The sequence below is a fragment of the Sinocyclocheilus grahami genome, unplaced genomic scaffold, assembly GCF_001515645.1.
Source record: "Sinocyclocheilus grahami isolate Dianchi unplaced genomic scaffold, SAMN03320097.WGS_v1.1 scaffold2404.1, whole genome shotgun sequence".
Taxonomy (NCBI): domain Eukaryota; kingdom Metazoa; phylum Chordata; class Actinopteri; order Cypriniformes; family Cyprinidae; genus Sinocyclocheilus; species Sinocyclocheilus grahami.
The window spans coordinates 29,744-37,440 of NW_015507583.1; the positions used below are offsets into that span (position 1 = coordinate 29,744).

The following is a 7,697-nucleotide window of genomic DNA, read 5'->3' on the forward strand; positions in this document are numbered from 1 at the left end:
ATTTTTTTTTTTTTTTTTTTTCGTTTTTTTTTTTTTTTTTTTTTTTGTTTGTTTTTTAATTCATAGAGTTTACAATCAAGTTAAATTTGTGCACATTTCTTACTATGCCTGAAGAGCCTCCAGGAGAGACCACAGACACCCAGTTAAGTAATCTGAGGATTTTACAAACCTGTGACCTGCAATAACTAACTCCTAAAGAGCTTGCAGATTTAAATCTGTAGATGCTGAAAAAGTTGTAAAACTGCTGTTTGCTTATAATAAAGTTAATGTCTGGTGTGGAAATGTAATCTAACTGGGTCTTTTAAGGTTTGTTTTCTGTGAAGTGTGGTCTCTAAACTAAATACAGTCTTCAGATGTTGCCAGAACTCTGTACTGCTACGGTGTCAGAACTTTTCATAGTGACACGTGTATGTGGTGGGTAATTTTATTTTGCCCCTGCCACCCACCCCCTGCTTATACCTAAAAGTTCTTGTTTCTAAGTTGGATCTTCTAACTCTTCTTGGCCTTTGGAAATGTGGAGAACTTTTTATATTCACTGAACTCTGAAGACCAGGAGTCAAAGTTGAGTTTCAATCAGTGTGCATATTGGTTCAGTGCCACCTCTGCTCCTATACTACTAGGAGTATTACTTTGAAAGGAGACTTGTAAGAGGCAAACAGAAGGTGGTCAGTTGCCCCTTTGTATGTATTCACTGCCACCTTAAGATATCGGATGTATAGGTGCACCCCAAATTTGGGAGTACAGATATCTGTAAGCAGCTGTAAGTCTTTTTAGCAATGTGGACAAGGAAGAACTATAAAGATGGTTAATCTGTTGCACTGTTAAAGTGGTTGTTCAAAATATCTTGTGTTCAGAAGAAAACCAAACAATTTGGACTACTTCACAAGGAGTAAAGGAGTCATTTTTGGGTGAACCGTTGGTACTGAAACCGTTTTCAGAAGTCTGTAGCTATACTCCGTTTACCTTGGGCTTTGACTTGGGCTCTAGATTTGAACAACGGACTAAGAAGGTGGCATCTCTATCAACTTCAAAGTTTGAAGGGAGGTGTTAGAGCAGGTGTGCTTGTTAAAACTTGGAAAATACTCTTCTGTACAACGGTCTTGAATCTCATGCAATTACAAATACTACATTTTTGTTTTTCTCCTAGGTAAGCAGGACACCATGGAGCTGGATGCACTGTTCTCTTTAAGGATTTATGTCCACTCGTTGGCTGCTGTCCACGTTGATATGGCTCATGCAAGAGTTCTAAGCCCTTCTAGCCTTGTTTGACCTTTTTAAATGGCTAAATGTTACATCTTGCAGTTGTACCTCATTTACACAACCCTCAGTATTTCTTTAAAATTAGTTATTTTAATTGTTACAACCAGGTACTGACAAGGGCATAGGAACATTCTCCAGGAGCTGCCTAGATGAGAAGTCCCTCTTGAACTGAAGATTAACCTGTGTCCCTTGTATGTTTACAGCATGTGGCATATTGATCTCATTACTGGGTCAACCGCTTTAAGGTGAAGGCAGAATAGTTCATTTTGGATCATTGCTACCAACTGCAACCCATCAAATTGCGTTTCTGACAAGTTATGAGTTTCTATCTCTATTTTTCCAGTTTCTTCAAGAAGCCCTGATGCAAGTAAAAGCACTTTAATCCAAGCCCAGCAGTATCTGATTGACCATCTGAAGGTAAGAAATTACAGCTTGCACATTCAGTGTGAGCTTTCTTTGACTATTGCAAAACGTTAAAGTTTTAGATGGTAACATGGGGTCTGTAGCTTTCACCTGCTGATTAGCGTGCTTTTTCAAAAAAAAAAAAAAGTTTAAATGTGCTCTTGACTCTTATGAAGGCCAAAGTCTGCCAACACAAAGCTGTAGATAAGGTACCAGCACCCCCACCCCCCTCCATGTACCGTTTCTGTGCACATCACATGACTAACCCTAAAAACAAAAAGAAATGGTAAAGTTCTCCTTTTGTTGACCAAACCTCTGTGAAGACCTGAGCGTCTACCAGCAAATGTTCTTGGAACAGGGGTGCAGAAAAGGCACAATAGTGTAGTCCCTTGTCTACATTAATATTAATGCTCTTTAGGCACAGTGCTGTTTGTCCTCTGGATTATTACTTCTGTACATGCAGGCAATCATGGTCAGTCAAACACACTGCAGGTTTCACTTTCATTTCTTCAGTAATACCTAAAAATGTTGTATATGCAACAGTCTAGTTTTCTAGTTTTGGAGGTTAACATCAACCTAACGTCAACTTAACGTGTACTATGTATTCTAGGTGAGCTGGGATTTGGTGTTGGATGTGCTGCTGTCCTGTTCCTTGAATAACACGTGGCTTGATTGGTGGTTATTTCATCAGCAGATGATTTGTAGTCAGAGGCTCCAAGTTGTTTGGGTCATCTGTAGTGCTGTGTTCAAAATATCGATACGACGATGAATCGTCACAGAGATTTGACGATACGAGTATTGATACAGCTGGCCCTGTATCGATATTGTGGCACTTGTGCAGCAGTGGACCACGCTTAATTTGTTTAACATTTTACAACGTTTAAAATTTGAGTAGAAAAGTGCGAAGTTTCTAAAAGAATTAATAGGGCATATATAGGCTACAACAAGGTTTAATCTGGCCACAGGAACACAACTGGGTTGCCTGATATAAAGAGACATAATCCCCAAAACAGAGCTTCACACTTGTGCAATACGGAAATATCTGTTAAGTGTGCTACTTATCTTTGTCAACCTGGCAACCCTGTGCACGCTCTCTCCACTGTGGATAAACACGTTTGCTTTCTGAAAACAGCGGTTAGCTTGCAGTTTAGCAATCTCCACTTCAATCTATTCTCAGAAAAGTAATTCATCAAGTGTTCATTTACGACAGAGAGAGAGAGAGAGAGGCTATGTATGTATGTACCGTTTTGCTGCGTTCTCTATTTACCGTAAAGCTGTGGCGACGTTGCGCGCACTCAAAGCGAACTTCCGCCAACTCCGCGATGACGTCATATTTGCCGCACGCACCTAAGCGAACTTGCGGACGTGTAGAGCATAATCAGCCTTGAGCGTGTATGAAAATGAATGGGATTGTCGCTCTGTATTGCTGGTGGTGTGAACGGGGCGTGTGTGTGTGTGTTAGATACAATGAAGACAGCGCGTTAGTTTAGAACTCTTCTAATTTTTTATTTAGTTTCTTCAAGAAGCCCTGATGCAAGTAAAAGCACTTTAATCCAAGCCCAGCAGTATCTGATTGACCATCTGAAGGTAAGAAATTACAGCTTGCACATTCAGTGTGAGCTTTCTTTGACTATTGCAAAACGTTAAAGTTTTAGATGGTAACATGGGGTCTGTAGCTTTCACCTGCTGATTAGCGTGCTTTTTCAAAAAAAAAAAAAAAGTTTAAATGTGCTCTTGACTCTTATGAAGGCCAAAGTCTGCCAACAAAAAGCTGTAGATAAGGTACCAGCACCCCCACCCCCCTCCATGTACCGTTTCTGTGCACATCACATGACTAACCCTAAAAACAAAAAGAAATGGTAAAGTTCTCCTTTTGTTGACCAAACCTCTGTGAAGACCTGAGCGTCTACCAGCAAATGTTCTTGGAACAGGGGTGCAGAAAAGGCACAATAGTGTAGTCCCTTGTCTACATTAATATTAATGCTCTTTAGGCACAGTGCTGTTTGTCCTCTGGATTATTACTTCTGTACATGCAGGCAATCATGTAGACCCCCCCCCCCCCCCACCCTCCTAGTCACAGCTGTCTGGCAATTCCGGAGTCCTAATGTTGGCTTTATTCCAGATCTTACCCCACTCTACACGTCTTTTTTCAAGCCCTGGTCAGTCAAACCAGAGGACACACTGCAGGTTTCACTTTCATTTCTTCAGTAATACCTAAAAATGTTGTATATGCAACAGTCTAGTTTTGATGTTGATGAGGTTAACATCAACCTAACGTCAACTTAACGTGTACTATGTATTCTAGGTGAGCTGGGATTTGGTGTTGGATGTGCTGCTGTCCTGTTCCTTGAATAACACGTGGCTTGATTGGTGGTTATTTCATCAGCAGATGATTTGTAGTCAGAGGCTCCAAGTTGTTTGGGTCATCTGTAGTGCTGTGTTCAAAATATCGATACGACGATGAATCGTCACAGAGATTTGACGATACGAGTATTGATACAGCTGGCCCTGTATCGATATTGTGGCACTTGTGCAGCAGTGGACCACGCTTAATTTGTTTAACATTTTACAACGTTTAAAATTTGAGTAGAAAAGTGCGAAGTTTCTAAAAGAATTAATAGGGCATATATAGGCTACAACAAGGTTTAATCTGGCCACAGGAACACAACTGGGTTGCCTGATATAAAGAGACATAATCCCCAAAACAGAGCTTCACACTTGTGCAATACGGAAATATCTGTTAAGTGTGCTACTTATCTTTGTCAACCTGGCAACCCTGTGCACGCTCTCTCCACTGTGGATAAACACGTTTGCTTTCTGAAAACAGCGGTTAGCTTGCAGTTTAGCAATCTCCACTTCAATCTATTCTCAGAAAAGTAATTCATCAAGTGTTCATTTACGACAGAGAGAGAGAGAGAGAGGCTATGTATGTATGTACCGTTTTGCTGCGTTCTCTATTTACCGTAAAGCTGTGGCGACGTTGCGCGCACTCAAAGCGAACTTCCGCCAACTCCGCGATGACGTCATATTTGCCGCACGCACCTAAGCGAACTTGCGGACGTGTAGAGCATAATCAGCCTTGAGCGTGTATGAAAATGAATGGGATTGTCGCTCTGTATTGCTGGTGGTGTGAACGGGGCGTGTGTGTGTGTGTTAGATACAATGAAGACAGCGCGTTAGTTTAGAACTCTTCTAATTTTTTATTTTTTTTTTAATCGTAGAGTTAATTTGTGCAATAACCTACCAGCAATGTAAATGATTTTTTTTAAATATTAGAATGTGTACATTACAAACATTTATTAGAACAAGTACATTATTTATGGGCTTAAAAACAAGATGCAAACAGAGTATTGTACCTGGTGGGGAGTGCACAATGTAAACATGAAACATATTCCATTACCTATATTGTACTGTGGTACAGTTATGGAGGCCCTTCATAATGCAGGGGTCAGCTGCCTGCTCTGCCAGTAGTTAGAAATGGCACTATAGTATGCAGTGTTTAATAAACCGCTGTTTTACTAAATTCTGCTGAGGTGAAATTCAGTGCAGTCATGTATCGTGACTTTGCTGGTGATACAGCCCTAATCATCTGATAGTTTAGTAATCTGTCGTCATTTATAATGGTTTCAAGTTTGCACAATTACGGCTGCTTTGGTGTGAAACTAAGCATCTGCTTGTGGCCACTAGGGGGTCCCTAAGAACACCTAAAATGAAAGGTTTGTTTTTTGGTGATTTGTTAATTGACAAATGGTTGAGGGTAATTATACAAACGCAATATTAAATCAGAAAATGTACTAGGGCGCAAACACAGTCGGACTGTGACTATTGAAGGTGATTTGAAGAGACTGCAGCAAGACGTCACAAAGGACATCCTTCTGGTTCAGAGAGGGGGGAGTGGCAAGATAAAGATATGTTAAGATTTCAAGTAAACTAGCTCACAACATAGCCTTTAATGTTAGCTGGCAGTTAATAAGCAGTCTAGGTAGCATGTCTTGTTTTAGGAAAGTTCATGATTGATTAAACATCCGTAAATAGCCTTTGACATCTTAATATATTATAATACAACATTACTTGGCTAGTTTTAGATTAAAGTTATCTTGTGTAAACACTTTCCTGGGTGCTTATTTTTGTAATAAAAATAAGCTTCTGTTCCATAAACTTGGTACTAATTAAAGAACTTAACTATCTACATCTACCTTTTGTGGTCTTTGCTATTATATTCAGATATCATTATGCTTTAATTAGCTATAGATTTAAGTTGTGTACAGATGGCTAACTGTGTTTAATAATTTAAATGTTCTGTACCCTCAACTATACCCTTGTGAAACTTCCCTAGGAGCTCTGTTGAAACATTTTGGAGGTGGGGCACAACCAACGCAACCAGGCCCAAGTGCCAGTGTTACAGCTGATGATACAGCAGGTGAGTATCAACAAGCCCAGATCAATAGTCTTATGGGTAACCCATGACTTTTGTGAGGGGGGGGGGGTTTTTTTTTTTCTCCTTGGACAGACCGTTGCATTACCTTCTAATATGACTTGTAACACGGCTAGCTTTTATTTTCATTTTTCATCAGATCCAGCCTCTGCAGGTGAGGAGCACTTACTAGCATCTGCATCCACGGATCCTGCTGTTCCTTCCATGTCTGTTTCAACCTCCGCAGATGTAGCAGGTAAGTTAATAGTACAGCAGCCATTGTATTTGCTCAGTTTACTGTAGAATATTGAATAAAAAAAAAAAAAATTTAATTTTATAGGTCATTCTACTTGTGGTCATTGGGATCTATCACATCTACTCCTTCAACTTTCAGCCTACACTATGGATCAGAAGCTCCTCCATTTGACCCAGCTGAGTGGTCATCTATCCTGTCTTAGTCAGAAAGGACTGATCTGGTAAGCAGAGGGTCACTGCCTAAAAAGGAAAACTTCACATTCCCTAAATCTGATGGTCGAAGCTTCCACTACACCTACAGGCAATTAATTAATGGGGGGGGGGGGAAATCAAGCGGGGTCCGTTTACATTTATATAAGATACTGTTTAGCTCCGTTTTATTTGTAGTTGATCTTCACTTTTGTACATTGGTAATTTTTACTTAAAGCAATTAAAATGGTTAACTTGTGTACAGTAAATGCATTGCCTGCTGGTTTATTTGGCTACTTTTCAGTAAACAAGTATGCCACTTAATACTGTAAGACTTTGAATGTTAAAGTGCAAATTAACAGCTGACCACTCTTGTGGGTTTGCTGCGGTTACAATTTAAAAACCGTAGAAGGGTAAAATGCCCGGCAGACATTGGTATGATGTAGGCAACAAGGCTACAACAAATAAAATTGATAATGTTTGTGTAGGATTTATAGTGTGTGAATAATCAAGCATTGACCGTAGTCAATCATATTGGTGGCACAGAGGTCCCCAAATAAAATTCTGCTTGGAGGGGGGGCCCAAAAAGGCTTGGGCCGTCCCTGACTGGAACTATAGCAAGAATGCATTCACTGTTTTTGGCTCCAGTGTACCAACATGTTTTATGATCTATTGAATTAGTAGTTATTGTACTAGTTTTGTTCTCACAACTGCCGGATGTGGAACTGTCCTCCTTTGGAATTTTTTATTTTTTTTTTAAATTTTTTTGGGGGGCAATCTTTGCTCAAGTGCCTTTGCGTGAAACATCTAGTTTATAAACTTTGAATTCCAGTTTCAAATTTAAGGATCAAGCACATAAATTTAAAGCATGGTTCTCCCAACTGAACATGTGCACAACGCAAGCGGTTTTGTCAAGTTAGGTTCTCTATCTCATTTGGGCTCAAACCAGATGCCAATCATTCTCTTTTCTTCATCCAGTCAAAGCTCTTGCAAGTTTTCTTTTACAGTTTGAGTGTTGTAAGAACTACTTGGTTTTTAGGTGTGCTTTCAACATTTGAGTTGTCAATTTCTTTCATTTGAGCTATTTTTGGCTTTCTCAAATGGAGTCTGTTCAGAGGTTCCTCTTGTGCTTTATACATCCACTTGACTGCCCTCTTGTGGCCAATTTGAGTCAGCA

At 39.9% G+C, this 7,697-nt stretch overlaps 2 long non-coding RNA genes across 2 annotated transcripts in view; both read left to right on the plus strand.

Moving 5' to 3' along the window:
• Positions 1–1,679, plus strand: part of LOC107574948 (uncharacterized) — a 3,922-nt gene extending 2,243 nt beyond the window's left edge. Inside the window, exons 2-3 of the long non-coding RNA XR_001607765.1 lie at positions 1,464–1,505; positions 1,604–1,679. This is a non-coding gene — a long non-coding RNA (uncharacterized lncRNA). The remainder of the gene's footprint in view (positions 1–1,463; positions 1,506–1,603) is intronic.
• A 1,495-nt stretch (positions 1,680–3,174) lies between these two features.
• LOC107574947 (uncharacterized) lies at positions 3,175–6,660 on the plus strand. Its single transcript, XR_001607764.1, has 4 exons — positions 3,175–3,249; positions 5,999–6,082; positions 6,237–6,332; positions 6,417–6,660. It is a non-coding gene; the product is annotated as an uncharacterized lncRNA (long non-coding RNA).
• Positions 6,661–7,697: the final 1,037 nt, after the last annotated feature.